Genomic DNA, 18,574 nt, shown 5'->3' on the forward strand with positions numbered 1-18,574 from the left:
GGAATTGGCACAAATCGAATATTGGAAAACTAATTACATACCTAGTCTCATGAGCTTATCATTTGAATACTGCAGTTATTAGAGGATTAATTAGCTGGAACAAACATAAAATGTTTACAGCTAACTGACTTTTCAGCCTTAATCATGCACTATACTATTATGCTACATTTGGTGTGATTTCTGCACACGAAGTTCAAGAACAACAAATCCTTGGTGCTGTCCAGTTAGTTTCCAGGACAACTTCTAGTTTTGCACTAACATACTAAATACCTTGCTAAGTTGCTTTCTTCCAACCCTGTTCCATATATGCACTTCAGTGTGTTTAGCAACTCCTGAAAGCAGCATGGCTGCAATCCACCGTGACAGCCGTTGCTCAAATATGTCCAAGTATCTTCGATAAAAATAGCTAACAACAAAATCAGATTCTGATCTATTTGCATTTCTCAGACCTAGAGATGCAGAAAAAATAGAGCTAAATGGAAGTAAGTGAAATGTTGGAATCCAGCGGTTTATTCCTTTTCTGCATTTGCATCATCCATGCAAAGCCTATGTTGCTGTATTCCACATGCTTTCTCAGGTCCTTAAATATGTGTAGCCATTTAAAATTTGTTGTTTCATTCAAGCGGAAGGTTTTTTTCCCAAGCTTAGCAGTAGGGACAATTGCAAGCAGTTGCAGGAATGTGCTTCCAGCAAATCTGCTGCATTTCTTGTGAGCATTATCACAAATTCAACTGACAGTATTTGAAAGAGCAAAACTCTATCTTTTTGCACCCATTCACAGTGTCTTGCTTCATGAACTGGTAGATGCTCTTTTTGTCTCTTGTAATTCTCGCCTGCACTCTTTAACCCTCAAAAATACTGATATCCATTTATTTTATGGCTACAGATTATGATAAATGACTTGACTGCAATTAGTTCTAGTAAAATCTTTAAGGCAAGATATTCTCTGGATGCAAATTGTTTGGATTACATTTGTAGAAAGAATTAATCTATGTCAGTTCATGTCAGCTCTAGTTTAGAACTCAGTTTGTAGACAGTTGCTATCAGCTTTCTTCCTTGCACCTTACAACCCTGCTGTGAAAAAGCCCATCATCAATAAAGACATGTACAATTTTATTTTTTAGAACTTGAACTTGTAATTTAAGAGACTTCTGTCAACCAGGAAGACAACATCTCTTGTTTTGAGAGCTGAGCATAACAAAGCACACCAATGAAGCGTCCCATTCAGAAACTTTAGTGAGTTACGTCTTTTCTTTTGTCTCTTGGGTTTGGATTTGACTTTCCTGGATTTGATCTCCTTTTGAAGTTGGCAGGCGTATTTCTGTTGGTATGAAGGGAAACTCGATCAGATCTCTCCTGAACAGACCCTGTTAAAAGTTTAGCAGGATTGTTGTGGGCTGAAGATCACCTAAATGCCATCAGTGTAGTATAAATAGGGCTCGTAGTGCGATTTAATCGCAGAGAGTCTCTGTTGATGAACATTTTCCTATGCACGCGTGCTGACCAGAACCATTAAGAACACGTGTTATGGCTTGTGTGCAGACATTTTATGAAATCATTACAATTTCTAGAGGGCAGAAGTTCACAATTAAGGACGCTTACTAGGGTACTAATTTATTTTTCAGTATGAACAGAGATATATATTACTATTTTCCTGTGAGGGTGTTGAGGCACTGGCATGGGTTTCCTAGAGAAGTCATGGCTGCTCCATCCCTGGAGGTGTTCAAGGCCAGGTTGGAAGAGATTTTGAGCAACCTGATCCAGTGGAAAATGTCCCTGCCCATGGCAGGGAGGCTGGAACTGGATGATCTTTAAGGTCCCTTCCAACTCAAACTATTTCATGATTCTAAGATTAATCAGATTGCTTTAAAAAAATAATGGACATGGTAGGATTCAAAAATACCACAGTGTGTTATTCTGCAGCAAATTTATGGGTAGGTCCTTCATGATATATTCAAGGTAGAGTAGCCTGTAGAAGCTTGCAGAATGTGCAGAGATACCACTTCAAATATTGCATGTAAAGAGAAGAATTCTGCACTTGGTGTTAAAGATAAATTTTTGTCTTTTAAAGTGTAAATTCATATTTCCTGGCCCTTTGCAGAATTGCTTTGACTCGTGCTTAATAAATTCTGAATATACCTTTTCATGTGTTTGGGCCTAGATTTATTTCTTTGTGGGATAAATTGTTTTTGTAATTACGTAGTTACATGTCTTGGCTTTTTTTTTTTTTTTTGGCCAGCTTAGAAAATAAGTGTTCTTTATTTGGAGGTGCTTACAATCTCTTTTGCCTCCATTTAAATAAAATGTTATTATTGCAGGAAATTGCCTTTGTATTCTGTTTCAGAAAAGTTTGTTTGACAATTATGAGATTTCAGTTTGCTCAATCAGGTGTATAAGTGATTAGTTCATAAACAGATTTTTTTATTTCTTTTTAGATTAACTGTCTGATTTGGCCCACCAAGACAGTTTTGTGTTGTTTGGTTTGGGGGGTTGGGACTTTGACATTTGCATAGTAGTATTTTTCTTGGTCACTCAGCAGTTTTGTTGCTTTTTGCATTGTTCATAACCTGCTGAAGAAACCCAAAGGAGATAAGTAATTGCTGAAATAGTTTGTACTGTAAAACAGGAGATGATATGAATAAATTAATTCTCTCACTTGGGTCTCAATTCACCAACTCATCTAAAGAACTCGCATCCATTGAGTTTAGTCATGTACTATTCTAAATTGGGATATTATATTTATGCAAAATAGTATGAAAATGACCAGTTTATCTTAACTGATAGCAAGAGTGCTGTGACAACTTAGTGATATGTGATCTGAGCCTTGGAAAGGACTTCGAATGGGAAACAGTGTTGTTAAAGTGCTACATTCAATGTGTTAAGCAAAATGTGCAATATTTCAGTCCTTTTCACTTCCTTAATATATATTTTTGTGGTAGAATAATAGCTGAAAATAACACTGTTACAGACTATAAAGTAGTGTCTCCACCCACACACCATCAGCTACTATTTGTCTTGATCCTGGATTTACCATTTAACCAGAGGTTGACCAGGCCATTGAATAGAGATAATGCACTATTTTATGCGGTGGGTTTGTGTTAGTCTAGCTGGTTTTGTTAAAATTGTATGGGTATTATTGTGTTTATGTGTGTATATATACACACACAAATGTTCTTTACATTAGATCTTATCTTTACATTCTTTAAAAAACTGTATAGTGTTTGTAATAATCTCATTTGGATTAGTTAATTGTATTTCAGTGGTTTTATATGTGAAACGCTGATGACAATCATGGTATTGGTGGAGAAATGAGTGTAATGCAATAGCTACCAAACAGTAGTTTGTATTTCCATAGTCACTCAGAAATGTAACCTTAGGTGAACGTAATAACAACTGTACAAATATCTAGCAATAAATTAATCCTATAGGACCATACACAGTGTAGCCACTTGAAATAAACATCAACTTTTTGTTGAGTTGTTTTTTCCCTGTAGACTTTTGATTGCTGTAAGAGAGGACAGGCTGCAGACCTATCTTTCAGACACAGCTGGTCTGGGGAAAGAAGTACAGCAATGTTGCAGACTAGGGAGTATAAAAATTCACAGAGCAGGGAAAGATAAGGAGTGCCTTTGAAGATGATCTTATTTGCCTTTTGAGGTCTATCATACTATGGTGCTGTTAGTGGCCTCTGATTTTATGATTTCTGTCATGTAGATATGCAATCTTTTTCTCTGCTGTACATAGCAAGACCAAGGATCCATGAAGTCTCCAAATGGTGTAGTAAAAAAAAAAATTCAGAATCTGAGCTAAGACGGTCAAAAACAGGGCTAATCATGTATTCTTTTTTTTTATTATTATTACTCCAATTTGATTTGGTGAAATCTCCTTCAATGATGGTGAGGCTTTTTTCTAGAATGGTTGTTTTTTCTCCTCAAGTGTTGTTCTTTCTCTAGTCTTCCAGAGCAAAGCTGCTGCTCTGTGCATTTAGCAGATAGAATACAAACTCGGTTTGCTTTCTCAGTCTCTGCATTTCAATAGTAGAGCTAAAACCCATATGCTTTTGTCTTGCAACACATCAAGAAAAAATGCTTTTTCTTTGCAGTGTGAGAGTATTTTGATTCTTTAAAATGCGTTGTTAAGAAATATATATTGATATTTTGTAATTAATAATGAATGGTAGATATTGCTGAATGTGCATTCAGTTTCTCTTGGTTAGCGACTTGGGAAATAAGATTATTAAAAGCAAACCTATTTGTTTCCACAGTTCATATTCTGGGTAACACGAAAGGAGGAACCTTTGCTCTGAGGTCGCCTTCATACTCAACAAGCTTCCAGTTAGAGCTCCTTCTAAAGTAAGTACAATTTTTGCCTTTTCCCCCTGGTCCCTGTTGTTTTGGGGTGAGCAGAGGAGAGGAAAGCCCCAGAAGCATTTCCAGTCTTCATTTCCATCTATTCAGTATTCATTGTTGTCACTAAATGTTATGTGAAAACTATTTGCTTTTGGTAGTCTGATGAGCTTCCAACTGACTTGGCATGTTGAAATGACTTTGTGGGAATTCATGTGAAAGCAAGGGCCAAAATATATGGCCTGGAGTGAGCAGGTGCTGGACTGGAGGGGACAGCAATCTGGCAAGCTCGGGCTCCTGCGCAACTGCAGCCTCAGGGACTTCCTCGGGTATTCACCTCTCTGAAATCTGGTTTCAAAAATGGACCAGAACCATTACTCCTTGTCACTTTAGAGACCTCTTGGCTCGGGAGATTTGACTAAAGTTGTACTGGAAAGGTGTAGAAGAATTGTGAGCAGAATCTGTCTGTAAGCTGCAAGAGATCTGCTGTGGCTTTCTCCTTGTTTTACTCCCACTCACAAATTTCCAGGGAACTAGAAACAATCTGTCCCAGTTTTATTTTGCTTGTAGATGAGATTTTTTTGGTCTTCAGCTAGCAAAGAACTGTTCTGCAAGTTTATTAGTGAATATGCTAGGAACTGATCATCTCACAAAAAATGCGTTTTGTCAAAGTTAACACTGCAAATCTTGTCAAAAAAAAAAGATATTGCTTAAAACTTGCTGGTTCAATATGTGTCTGATACCCAACCATCTTCAGGGGTCTTTCCTCAGAATTGTTTTTTTAATCATCTGTCACTGCTTGTGATAAAATAGTATTGTAATTTAATACTGTACCCTAAATCCCTAACCTGTCTAAGCATTGTCCCTGTACACATTCATCTAGATGTAAGACTGTGGTATGGAAATATTGATATTTCCATTTTTTTCCAAATATTCGCTTCAGTTTTTAATACTCAACAGTTTTCCTTATCTGCTTCCAGTTACACCTATGTAAATCACAGTTATGTGTAATAATCCTAACAGATCATTGATTTGCTTTTGCAGCTCCCTTTCTCGCTTGTTAACTGTCACTGTGAGGATATTTTACTTGGAAACATATGAAAGTAAAAAATCTGACTTTGCTGTTATCGATATCTGATTTTTGGATCCCCAGGGGAACTGGCTGCAATATGAAGTATATTTATTCTTTCATGTCAGCCCGATGAATTATGCATTATTACTTAGCATATTAGAAGAAGAAACTGAGAAATTTAGATTGATTCAAATTCATACATCTATTTTCAAATACAAAAATTGTCTGACTGCAATTTTTGCACAAATCCAAAAGAAAATATGTTGTTTTGCAGTGAGGAGGTTTTATATTCTGTGTTGGAAAGCCTATTTGTTGTCTGACACGCATTTCTACCTGCCTTTTCTCTCTGAGCAGATTGGGTTGAGGAGTAATGGATCCAGTTTTCTATATGTGGAAAGGTATCCCCGTCATAAAGAACAGGCGAGAAACCTTGCTCATAGTCTAGCAAAGAGTTGAAGGAGTAATCCAGCATAGACTAGGATACCCTTTCAGATTATCAGATCAGCAGGAGGGCAGCATGTGTAAGTGAATCATGCCCTCAGGATGCCTGTGCCATGTCTATCGTTTAGTTAAACAGGCTGCTTTATTCACAGTTGCCGTCAGTTTGTAGTTTCCCATACACCTTGAAATATAACAGAGTTATCCTTATCAGCTCTGGAAAAGCACAGGTGCAAAGGAAAGAAAAGTGCAAGAACATCTTGTAATGCTACACTTTTATCAAGGATTGCCATAGAACCACTTTTGATAATTTTATGTGCTGCATTAAAGGAAAATTTCTGGCTAAGGCAAAGTAAACACTGACAAAAATCCTTGTAATAATTTTTGGTGTTAGTTTCTCCACAGAGACATTCCACAAGTTCATCTAAAAGGGTTTTCTACAGAGCTGGTAAGAATCTGGTCTGTAAACGGTCTTTTACTGAAAATGATATTATACTTAGCTTTTATTCATTATGAATGTCCCATAAAAGCAGTATCTGTGGTTTTAATATTAAGTTCCATGAAGGAAGCCATAAAACTAGTTCCACAGCGATGGTGTATAGATAGATTAACCTCCTTTTCTTCTGGAGCTTCTAGTGCCAGCACAATTAGAAGATACTGCCAATTATTATAAATGATGTTTGCAATTTGAAGGAGCTGTGTTTTGCCGAATTGTATGAGTATGAAGTGAAAACATGATGTGCTGGTTCCACCATGTGCTGCTCAGTGTATAATTTTAGCCTGGTGAATCATTATATGGTGCTAAAAGCTTGCTACAACCTTATTGCTGTAAAGCATTAACACAGTGTCTGTAGGCCTGCATCTCCATTATGTCAAATTCCATTATAAACGCATCTCTAATGACATGTATTTTGCCGTAGACTACTAAAATGCTTTTTCCCTACCAAGCATTTCACTTTTATATGTAGGGCACTCTATGGTAAATAAAGGTTATGTGAATTAGTGCGATGTGTGAGATGCTAAAAAAATCTATAACTGAATCTTCCCTGTTATTTCCAACACCAGTGCTTTGACTGAAACCTTACAGATTAATTCATTGAATTTAGAACCATATGGCATTGATAAAGCATAGCACACACCCTGCAAATGGCACACACGACAGTAATTGGAAATAAGAGATTACGTGTAAGATATAAATCTCAAAGCCACAAACATCAGCTAAACGTACTGATATAAAATTACTGACTGTGTTTGTATTTCAGGTTTCTGGTATTTTGTCTCAGATAATTTGGTTTTTTTTTTGAAAAGAAAACCAAAATGGAAAGGCGTAAAATACAAAATACGTGTTAAACCAAATACTGTTTGTTCAAGTAAATACGTAAAGGCTGCATGGAAACAGATGCTCTCAGAAACTTTCTGCAGAGTGATCTACTTAAAAATAGGTGCTGCAGAGTAAAATAAGTACAGTAACGCACGGTGCTTGATACTTCATGTGATAAAAGATACAGGTAAGAGAACTGCCAGCACATTGGGAGTGAGTTGCTGAGAGTTACACTCTGCGGCACATAATGGGTGCTCTTAGGTAGATCAGTAGTCTTGTTTTTGTCATACCTATTCCTCTCAGAGCTTCATCAAGTCATTGCAAAAGTATTTTTCTGTGAAAAATTGGGGTGCCATCCATTCATTCATTGGAGCAGAAAGAAAGAACCATTTCAGGAAGACATGAGAGACGGTTATAGCTGATTTACCAGTACCACCTAGGGGTTCTGCATAAGAAAAAAGGTAATGTACCATATCCAGATTCACACTTTAGAGGCTTTAAAGTAGCAAAGTTGCAACTAGCTCATTTAGAAACTGAAGCAAACAACATGTATTAGTAGCCAGGAGCAAGTGCTCTGCTTCTCCAATTGCCCAAAGCCTTGAAGAGGTTAGACAGGAAGCCATCAAGGATCACTCAAATATTGTCCAGCACTTATGTTGTTGAAGCGATAAGGTCATGGCTACAGGCAATGCATTACTCTAATAATTATAAGGGTATTTGATTGCTATGACTCTGAAATACTGCACAGCATGAGGCAATCCTTGGGAAATACACCTGCTGGGAGACAACATAGTGGCAATCTATTTGGCATCTTCCTGTATTTCTGTACTCGGAAATTATTGGGAATTTGGAAGAACCCTAAATCTTTCTGCGAGCCCAGATTAAGCCAATTAACTAGTTGTCTGTATCCTTTTCACTGTGAAAAGAGAGCCCAATATCCCGTTTGAAAGCACTGCCAAGAAAGGTGTGATTACCTCTCCTATTTGCATATAGCATATAACATTCCTGTCATTACCTACCACGACTGCTTTTATTTTTTCTATAGCCTTACATAATTGACTCTATGATGATTCATACCGGCACTCCGGCAGTTTTCAGCAGTGCTGCAGTGTAGGCTGGCAAGTCTGCAATTCTTAGATCTCCTCCTTCACATTTTAAAAAAAAATTACTCTGTCCTTTAATCTAGTGAATTTGCTTTTTGCTCTCCAGATCCCGAGCAATCCTTTGGAAAACTCAGGCATTAAAGATGCATCTACTGGTACATAGATGTAGACATCGATCTTCCAAGAGAAACTACTTGTGTTTGTAGAGAAAATACTACTAATGGTGAAGTGGTCAGTTTTAACCTGGGTTGTAAAATGAATGAAATTCTTTGTTGCTGTTCAAGTCAAAGGAAAACATGAACACGAGGTCAGCTGAGTTGCTTTGAAAAGCCAATTTTAACTGAAGAATCACATTTTTCACATGCAGAACGCTTCTAGGCTAAGTATTGGAGTGGATGACTCTTATTGCTGCTGTAAAGTATGTTAATGGTTGTGTCAATATAATTTGAAAGGTTAGAAATTCCAGAGATATCAAAACTGTCATCTTTATCAGAAGATTAAGAAGAGGAGGCAAAGATTATGTTGACCTTGAAACTGGGTTCTGTTATCATTTACAGAGATGATCCATTTAAGCTCAGCCACACTTGTGTAACAAAGTACGTAGCTCAGTTTCTGTCCAAGTATTTCTGGCCTTTTGCTTTCTTTAGGAAACTGTCTTATTAGTGGCAAAAGTACCCAGAAGGTCTTCTTTCTTTCTCTTTTGTTTCTTATTTTCTAATGTGCACAACTTCTGTTTCAGTGAAATTGCAGGAAAAAAATGTCTAATAGGTTTTAAAGATTCTTGCTTGAAGGTTTATAAGCTATTGCTAATGTGAGTATATTCCATTTGCAACCACTTGTCTAATTTTGTTGCTTAACTTGCTATGAAAATTGGCCCTAACATTTTTAATCTTGTGGCTTGCTTTCTCTTTAAATACCCAGTTGCCCAAATGTTACACTGTTTCTTTGAGAAAGACAGTCTTTAGCTTCTTTCTCCATTAGTAAAACATAATTAACTTTGATTAGAGTGCTAGCATTTCCTGCCCAACAGATAAAATTTCTTGGATTATTGTATACAAGAGAAATCCCTCTCCTTTCACAGTTTTAGTTATGTTTACATATCTTCTCTGAGCTTGCAATGTCTAAATATTTTTAAAGAAGTTAAATGATTGCAATAAGCATAGAAAAGAAATACGTAAATTGTGCTGCCTTCAAGGAAACTTGTAGCACTCTAGGACCAGACTGAGGCCTCCAAAGAATTGTTCTAGTCTGAAAGACTCGATTTCTATCTCAACTATTTATTTTAAGTGCTTTTTTGAGCTCACATTACAGATACCTTTGTTGCTTTGGCTATTCTGTTTTTATTCCCTGTACAGTCAGTGAGTGCTGTAGAAATACACATCTTAATGTGTCAAATTATCCCTAAGAGAAAAGCCTGCATTTGTTAAGTAGTCCTCCAAGATCAGAGAGAACCTGGTGTAGGAGAGCAGCCTGCTTACGTTGCTGTCCTAGGTTCAGGAACATTATGGTTGGACTCGATGACGCAGTAGGTCCTTTCCAACCTAGTGATTCTATGATTATAATAGTTTAGTTTTGATGTATGTGTATTAATTTGTACTAAGCAAAGAGAAGCCAATGCTTTCTCATTTCAGTAGCTGTGTCTGCTGAATGGACTGGTTACAATCCAATATCAAAACTTAATTGTTTCAATTAGTCACTTGATAAAAAAGGTGGGTTCCCTACCTCACTTTTAAAAAGCATCAGACTAAACTTGTAGAGGTGTTCTGCCCAAATATTTTCTCACTGAAGAATCCAAATAAAATATTTCAGAAGCTTATATTTTCTTCTCTGTTATTCACTTGAACAATGTGACTTTCTTACCTTCAACAATGAATGAGTGGATACATAAGCAAGCTGGTTTTACAGCTCTTTTGCGCTGCTGGAAAAGTTAAGGCATGTTGTCCCTGAAAAGGAAGGATAGATATCAAAAGAGAGAATTTTATAGTTCTCAAAGGGGTTTTACCTTTTTTTTTGCTTTAGGATTTTTTCCCCCTTTTTATAAAATTATTCAGCAGTTTCTATAGCAAAACACTGAAAAAGTGCTGAGTAAGAATCCTTGTACCCTTCTGAGTTAGCTATTGCATTCCTCTTGACCTCTCAACAATACTTTGGATATTGAGGGCCACACAGTATAGTTCTGTGAAAAGGATGGAGTATTTTTCTATTAAAAACTCTTGTGCAGTTTGCCTTCAGTTTCTTTGAGAGACTTGTCAGTTTTAATTTCTTGTTTCAATGAGCAGTTATTTTTATTTACAATAAGTGCCCAAACCTTTTGATTGAGCTATTTGGCAAAAGAAGGAATTTAAATTAGTGCCTTAAGAAACTTATATAATTGGCTGATTTTTTTTTTTTCTTGCCTTGATTCTCACTGCATTAAAAGCAAAGTGTAACATACACAAACATGACAAAACCTTTCAGAATGGAAGAGGAGAGAATAAATCTGAAAATCTATGGGGAAATTCAGAGGTATTCTGTTGACTTGTCCTCTGAGACCGATACGGTCTTTTTAATTTCAGCCTAGTAAGAGGAAAAGCAGCTTTGATGACAGTGGTTGAGACAGGAGGATTTTAAGCGAGAATCCTAGGATTTATTGAGTCAAGAATGTTCAGATTGATTTCAGTGTCTGCGATTCTACAAGGGCTTTGCAAAAAGTTAGGAATGGAACTGCTTGATTTTTAGAACAGGACAGCACAGTATCAGTTAGAAACATGCTTTTTATTTGGAAGATGTTTTAGTTGGGTGCTACTAGCGTAATGGAAACAGGCTGAAGAGATTTTTCTACACTGGATCTCAAAGTTGTAATCTAAAGTTTGATACCAAGTAAGAAAGTTCATAGCTGCAAAGACAAGGTCATAGTGCCCTCTCCTGTAGCAGGAGATAGTAAAGAATCTTGGTAAAGCACTTGGATACGAAAGGGATGGCCACTGAGGGAACTCTGTCAGAAAATATCCTGTCTTAAAGCAGTTTTGGTTAGTATGTAATTTGTCATTCTGTTTTATGTCAGTATGTGGCAGTGTACATGGAACAGGGAGACTAAAACACATTGTTAATTGATGTCTGGTTCCCTGAGCACTGCCTATTGTGTACACACAGTGAGTAAAGTACGGTTATGCCTCTTGAAGACTGGATGTAACACTCCAGAGGGTGAAGTCAAGATTATACAGACCTCTTTAGTTACAGTCTTCTCTAACTTTGGAATGCTTTGCTTGTACATGTAATGATTACTGCAATAATTTGCAGCCTTACTAACCTCTCCTTAGCACACTCTTTTGATTATGATTTTATATTCCATCTCTTCTTCACAGGTAACATAGGAAGATATATGTTACATTTTTGTTCGGTAGCAATTTTTTCCAGATTTCCTTGTCTAATCAAATGAGAATACGTGAACCATGACCCACAGTAAGCAAAAATTATCATAAGGGGTTCAAAGCGTGTGTATCTATTTTATGTTTTCGTGATTCAGTTATGTGTTTGCATGCCAAAGTGATCAAGAAAGTACCTCTTTAGTATGTATTATTTCAGTCTTTGTAATTAGTCATCTGTCTTTTCTCTTCTCACTTCTCCCCCTTCCCCCAGCAATTTTTGATCACTATGGAATGAAAAATGTCACTGAACCATATGTAAACTCTTGAAGCTATCAATGCATACTCCTCACATTTTTCAGGGGAGGAGTTTTTGGCATGCACCATCAGTTTATGCAGTGTCTTTATCTTCCACAATGCTGCAGTTTGTTTAATGGTTTATGTTGTTTGGCATTGCCTACCAAAAAAAGAAACAATAACAGTCCTTACTGATGGAGTGTTATTCTTCCAGCAATTAACATAGAGACTTTTAACATTAAGCCAATCTCTATACAAAATCTGCCATGGAAACAGCTCATCTGAACAGCTTGAAGACTGCAATGCTGTAGCTGTCATGCTAAAGCACTGTAAATTGAAAATATGATTGTACGCTTAGCCTTACTATTTCCTTAAGTTTCTGAGATCTGGATTGGAGTTTATTTATTGACTGCTAACAGGAGATTCTTTCACATGCAGTTAAATGTAGGTAGGAGTAAGGGAACGTGTGATGTCCTGAGACAGCAGTTTCCTTGGGGAAGAAGTAGTAGTTGATCCTTTCTTTGGAGCTGTAAAGTGCTGCAATTAAGTTATATTTCTGTTCTTCCTATCTCTGTGTTCTCTGAGGTATCAAGCAAATTATAAGAGGATGTAGATGCAGAAGAGATTGGAGGCTTTCTTCACTGGCTACTGCTGTTGGTCTGTTAAGGACCACTACTGGAAAGAAGCCTCTTTTAAGAAAGGAGAAGAAAATAGTAATGTATTATGCCCCCTAAAAATACTGGGAGAAGCATGGGACAAGAGAAGCTTTCTAGCTGTTAGTGCGTTGTGTTCCAGTCTGACAATTTTCCAGATTAGAAGATTTATTAAGGTCTGCAAATGTATTAAAAGATACAGTTGCCAGTGATGTAGCAGCAGCGTGAAGTATTTGATATACGGACACGTATTTATTTAAGGAAGTTGAGAAATCTCTGTTAGTGCTGGTAGCTATATGCACAGTCTGGCATCACATGAAGTGGTGGGTGCTTCCTGATTTAGATTGGATCCGTATCCACTCCTCCTGTTCCTCACTTACTGACCAGCAAGACTTCACTTAGAGCCATGATTCTTCCTGAATGATGTTGCAAAGTTTGAAATGGTAATTCAGCAGCAAGACTGAGCTGGTTTTCAGCATGGTGCTACTTAGGATGGCCCCAGTATGTGATATTCCTGCAATATTTAATGCAGTACTGCAATGCCAATTCATTGAACTTTTCCTTTGGACCAGTTGTTTCTTTTGTAGGAACTGTTGTTTAGTGGGGATCAGAATTTTAGTTTTACTTCATGCAATTTAGACTCTACTCTCGTTGATGCCAACCCTTTCTTGAGGTACTCTACCCCTTAACTACTTGTTTTTCAGAGAGTGCTAGAACGCCTTTCCAGATTAACCTTACAAAATCAGTCTTTTCCTCAGATTCTACCAACCCAACAGTACTGTCATTAAATGAGTAGCAGGTCTGAAACCAGTCATCTTGATGATAATGTCTGTTGCTGACAATGCAGTTGAGTTGCTGCTATCCTGCTGAAGTGAAACATGTGGAAAAAAGTGGTAGATTAATGCTTCTTTCTGGTTTTACTAAAGAAAATAATTTGAGCCTGTAAAAGAAAGTTAAATTCCTTTGATCGATGCCATATGCTTGAATTTATAACAGGCTTTTGTGTTCCCTCTTAGCTGGATCAGATTGAAAGTGGGATAATTATCAGTGAGGGTTAGCAATAAAATACTCAGTTTGCTGTGTCAAAATATCTTCAATTTTATGTCAGTTGTGCTGTCTTTCTAGTATAGTGAAAAACAATTTGGGTTTAACAACAACGGCACAGCAATTGAAACTCAACTCTTGCTTTGCAACTGTTTGTGGTAGTCAACTGCCTCTTTTGCCTTGTGGGCAGGGGAACAGGGCATAAGTTTCTAAGGGTGGCTGAGATGTGGATATTAAGGCTTATAAGGTTTATATTGGTAAAAATTATATACACACCCCCCCCCAAATCAGAGAATAATCAGGGTGTAAATATTTTCTTCTTTATCTCCAGTTTTTTTCCCCAATAAAATTAAAATATGCATCATCTATACTACAGAGTTTTATCAGAATTTTTATTTCTATGTTAACTTTGAATGCTCAGGTGCAATACCTTTGATTTGCTTAGACAGTTGCATGAGTTGCATTCTTTGGAAAGAGATCAGTTTGTCTGCTTGGCATGTCAGGCTAAAGATGAGTTTATCGACATTATCCATACTGATGTAGTGACATGTTTAAAGGTAAGTTTAAAGTAAAAGCAAATATTGCAACTGCATGTCCTACTATGTGTCTGTGCTTCACACCCACTGTGAATTTGAAAGTCAGTCTGGTTGAGTTTGTCTCTGGAAATATGTGCCAATTTTGTGTGCACCTGTGTGTAATTAAAGAGCTTCTAATTCCTTAAGAAATGTGATGAGATAAAGGCTCTCATAAAAGCAAGAATCTCTAAGATACATAAGGGAAGCACTAAAGTCTCTATTGAGATTGTGTTCTTTGTTCTGTGTTTTATTATATAATTTTAAGCAAAGCACCAGCAGTCGTAGGTGTTGGGAAAAGACGATAAGAGATTGTTGCTATAGATGACTTGTATTGCCATGGAAATTCTGTTCTTCAGAAGCAAAAAGCCTCCTTCCTATTGTGTGTTACGGGCTGCTAATAATGCATATTAAGACAACAAGGAAAATAAGCAAATGAGCTTAGCTGAGAAAAAGGTAATAATAAAGGTTTTTAAGAATAATGGAACAAAATATTGCAGTTGGATAGGAAAATTACATTTGTTTTACCGTGGGCAGTAACATAAATATCAGTTCATCAGCCTTTAAATATTTCTAAGAAATTCAGTTGGGACAGAAAGATAGAATTTGGTTTTCTTTTTGACACATTGTGATTAATTTCATAAAATCAGTGTGCGAGAAATCTGTTTCAATAGTATCTGGTGGGGCTTTTTCCACCTGGATTTGATTTGTGCATATGTTATCTGATAGGATAATGTAATAATTGTTGATAACTAAGAAGCTGTCGTGGTTTGTGTGGAAGTGGGATACTTGTTCTTCCCTGTGGTTTCCATTTGTGTAAGAGTAGATAGGTGTTATTCTTCAGCAAATGAATAATAGAATCAATACAACTGTCAAAGAGTTTTCGAATTGTTCATTAGTGGAAGCATTAATTGTTTTTCATTCTTGAAAATATAATTTATTAATATCTGAGGATAAAATCCTTTCCTTGATTTTCTGTTACACAGCTCAAAAAGCTTAAAAGCCATTTCCAGGCATTCCTTAAGAGTTTATTTCTATTTCACTAACTGTCCTTTAAGAAGGATCAGAGCAGAGATTGGTTCTATCTTTTTCTTCAGTCTGCTGAAGCCATTCAGAGTCTTGTGGTTGATTATAGTTAGTTTTGGACTTCCAAAAATGGGGGAAGAGAGTTCAGTCTTCCCGTTTTCTATGCTGTACGGTATGGGAATAAAAGGATATGAAAGTAATAAGCAATTCAGATTTGAAGTGTGTTCCTATAACTGGCTGAAAGCTCTGTCACAAGGTATTACCTAAGGCAAGTAATTTATCTTTGTTCAAATAAATATTAGGGAGACAATTCTGTTGCTTCAATAAGGATAACAAGAGAAAGGCAAGACAATTCCTGCTCAATGGAGTGTCATCTTTTTTATGGAAATCAGTCTGATTTTGACAACTCTTTTAAAAGAATTGTTGTTGAATCAGGGAAGTTCATCATTACCATTGCTTGTCTACTGATTGTGTCGTGATCCCAACAGGCATGTGAAATTCATAATGGCAAAGATATTTTAGGAATGATAAAATCTCTTGCTTCATTGTGTTTCGGATAAATGGTACAGACTTGATCCTGACTCTCGTTAAAGGAATCCTTCAGCTATCATTTTGCTCCTTCCACAAATACACAGTATCTTTGTATGTCAATATCCCTCTGTATTTGTTTTCTCGTACAACTGAGGAAAGACTTAGGTGCTAGTGAGCAGATAAGATATGCAAAGGCAGGGTCCTGGACTTTGAGCACTGACCAAAAAAAGAGAAACTGAAACTAAAGCACTTGTACAAATACTCACAGAACTGTTTTTGAAAGACAAAGTGTTTTTTCTCTGGTATTTTTGTCAGCTCTTTTAGGCGTGCCCTGGAACTGTAAGAAAAAAAGCCTGGGTCCTGTTTTGCAGTCTTAACCTTTTATTAGAAATCTAGATCTCTGATTCTATTAAGTATAGACTATATCCACATCCTTTTGTTAAAGCAAGCAGAAAAAATTATGCTGTGTAGCTTTTGGGTTTTTTTTCAACCAATTTTTCTGAAAGAGCTTTAAAAATGCTTAACTCTTCATAAAAAGAAACAAGTCACGCGTATGGGGAACATTTTATATACTCTAAGGTGCTGTCTTCCTCTGAAGTACTTCAGTACCCTGGTTGCCATGGCAAGAGAGAAAAAGAATAAAAAATTCCTGCAGCGAATACCTTTATAATTCCAAAATCATCACTCAGCAGGGCTGTGTGCTTAATAACTCATAAAAAATACTGTGGATTTTTCAGAAGGCCGTGAGGGAATCTCTCCACTGATTTGGCTCGTTCTGTTCAGATGATTGCCCGCGCTGCTGAAGAGCAGAGGTGATTAAGAGGGGTAGCTACCTGATGGTGTGATTTTTAGCTTTGATGTGGGTGTGTGTTTGAGCTTTCAGGCAGAATTCCCCGGAAGGGCGTGGAGGAGGGTGGGATGCAGCAGTGCCACTCTAAGCAGTGTGGGTGGTGTGGGGGGACGGGGACACTGAGGCTGCTAGCGTCCATCCTGTCGCCTTTCCTGTGAGGAGGAGGAGAGACTGGGCAGCACATTAGCTGATTCAATTGAAAGCCTATGCTGGTGCAGCCTAACGTTCAGTGGAGGTTCCCTGAACCCACATGCCTTGTAGCTCCAAAGAAGGCTGAAGATGCAACTTCTATCTGTCAGTTGCCACCTCTCACAGCCATGAGCTGTCCCCTCTGTCCCAGGCCCCAGCTCCCACCCTTGCTGGCGTGCTGACAGGCTTGAATATCTCTGTTATGCCATGCAGAAATGCCCAAGATTTCCAAAAGCTCTGGGCTTCAGGCTTTATGGAAGGGAACGTTTTTGCTCAGTGAATGCCGGATACAGATCTCCAATGTCCTGGCTATCTTAAAAACATCCCAAGTCCTCGTAAGCCGTAGGCATGTAATTTTTGAAGCTTTTCCAAAGAAACCTGACCCAGAGTCACTCGGTACCTAATAAATCATGTTAGTACTTGGAACATTTTGCAGAGTTTAGGTTGAGACCTGCAAATAGGGTGATGCCATTTTGAGACTTTCAGTGATAGATGAGAGAGCCCACAGTCATAACAACTCGATGCAGCATCCTACTGCTAGCACCATCTGCCGCAATTTTTAAATATAGAAGGGGATTTTTCTTAGTCAGCATGTTTCTGTCAGAACTAGCTCTTCATAAACCTAATCTGAATGCCTCTGCAGGGCATCAAACTTCATCAGCTTTCTAATGGAATAACACAACGCAGTCTAATCTTTGCCTTTTCTTAGCAAATGGAATCAATTTTTACTCTTCAGTGACTTATGTGGCTGTGTCTGCAGTCCTGTCTAAAATGTCTCCTGTCTTTGCGCTATGATTCGTATTTCTATCAAGAATGATTTTAGGGTTTGGGAAGCCATCAGCTGCCGAAATATGTGGAAAGTTGCCTTTTTGCTTGAATGTTGCTACCATAAAGTGAAATCTGTGATAACGTCATCGAACAGACCTCTACCTTACTTAGCTTCAGGTCAGCCCCCATTTTCATGTGATGAATGCTTCAAAAATGTGTATGAAAGCAACACTAAACAACCATGGCAACTGTCTGAAAAATCCTAGATAACTTTTCTAAGATAGCTGCAGCATCCATCCGCTAGGAATCATTGTGGTTAAACATCTTTATAAAGCGTTCTGAAAGCCATGGATGAAAATACCTGGTTTTATGCTATTGCTTGTTGGTGGTTAAGATAATACTGTGCAGGTACTGATCCCAGTGCTGCAGGTAGTTCATGGTCTGTTTATTGTGCCAGCAAAGCTGCCTTGGTATCTAAAGTTTGCATCACTCTCACCGTCAAAAAAACTCTGTACTGTCCATCTGAGGGAAATGGCCTCTTTCCAAACAGGAGGACGAATGCACTCAGAAGTACATACTGCAGGAAAATATTTTTGCTGAGCTGACAGAGGGCTTAGACCAATACAAGCCATCAAAGAAGCTAGTTCTGTCCACCAGCAGTATTTCTTCCTGCTTCCCCACGAGACAAAGTTATTCTGTTCCCTGCTGAATCTTTTTACACACTGCTGCAGGTTCAGGGTGCTCTGGTGGTGGCCGGGGTAGAATGCAGCGCTGGCTGCTCGTTGCCTAAATCTGTAAGACAGAAGTGATTGCTCAAGGAGCGGACAACTTGTCCTCACTTTCAGAGGCCTTTTTTCTCCCCCTCATGTCTTTAGGACCTCAAGGAAGGTGTGACACAATAGGGATGTCCCACAGGGTTGACGGCAGTCGGCCACTTCTTCCTCTGATTGTTCCCCCACAGCTGTTCTGAAAATGTTTCCTTCCCTTGCTGCCCCTGAACGGCAACTGAAGAAACTAAGT

The 18,574-nt window shown here is 37.8% G+C and overlaps 1 protein-coding gene across 4 annotated transcripts in view; it reads right to left on the reverse strand.

Annotated features, from left to right (window-relative positions):
* Positions 1-18,574, reverse strand: part of RASGEF1A (RasGEF domain family member 1A) — a 172,742-nt gene that overhangs the window by 68,943 nt on the left and 85,225 nt on the right. For 2 of the 4 annotated variants that reach the window (XM_054071849.1, XM_054071843.1), the window contains exon 2: positions 10,141-10,223. The exons of the other annotated variants lie outside the window; for them this stretch is intronic. The gene's annotated coding sequence lies outside the window, so the exon portion shown is untranslated. The remainder of the gene's footprint in view (positions 1-10,140; positions 10,224-18,574) is intronic. 4 annotated transcript variants of the gene reach the window in all.

This window comes from Cuculus canorus, chromosome 7 (genome assembly GCF_017976375.1).
Source record: "Cuculus canorus isolate bCucCan1 chromosome 7, bCucCan1.pri, whole genome shotgun sequence".
NCBI classification, from domain to species: Eukaryota; Metazoa; Chordata; class Aves; order Cuculiformes; family Cuculidae; genus Cuculus; species Cuculus canorus.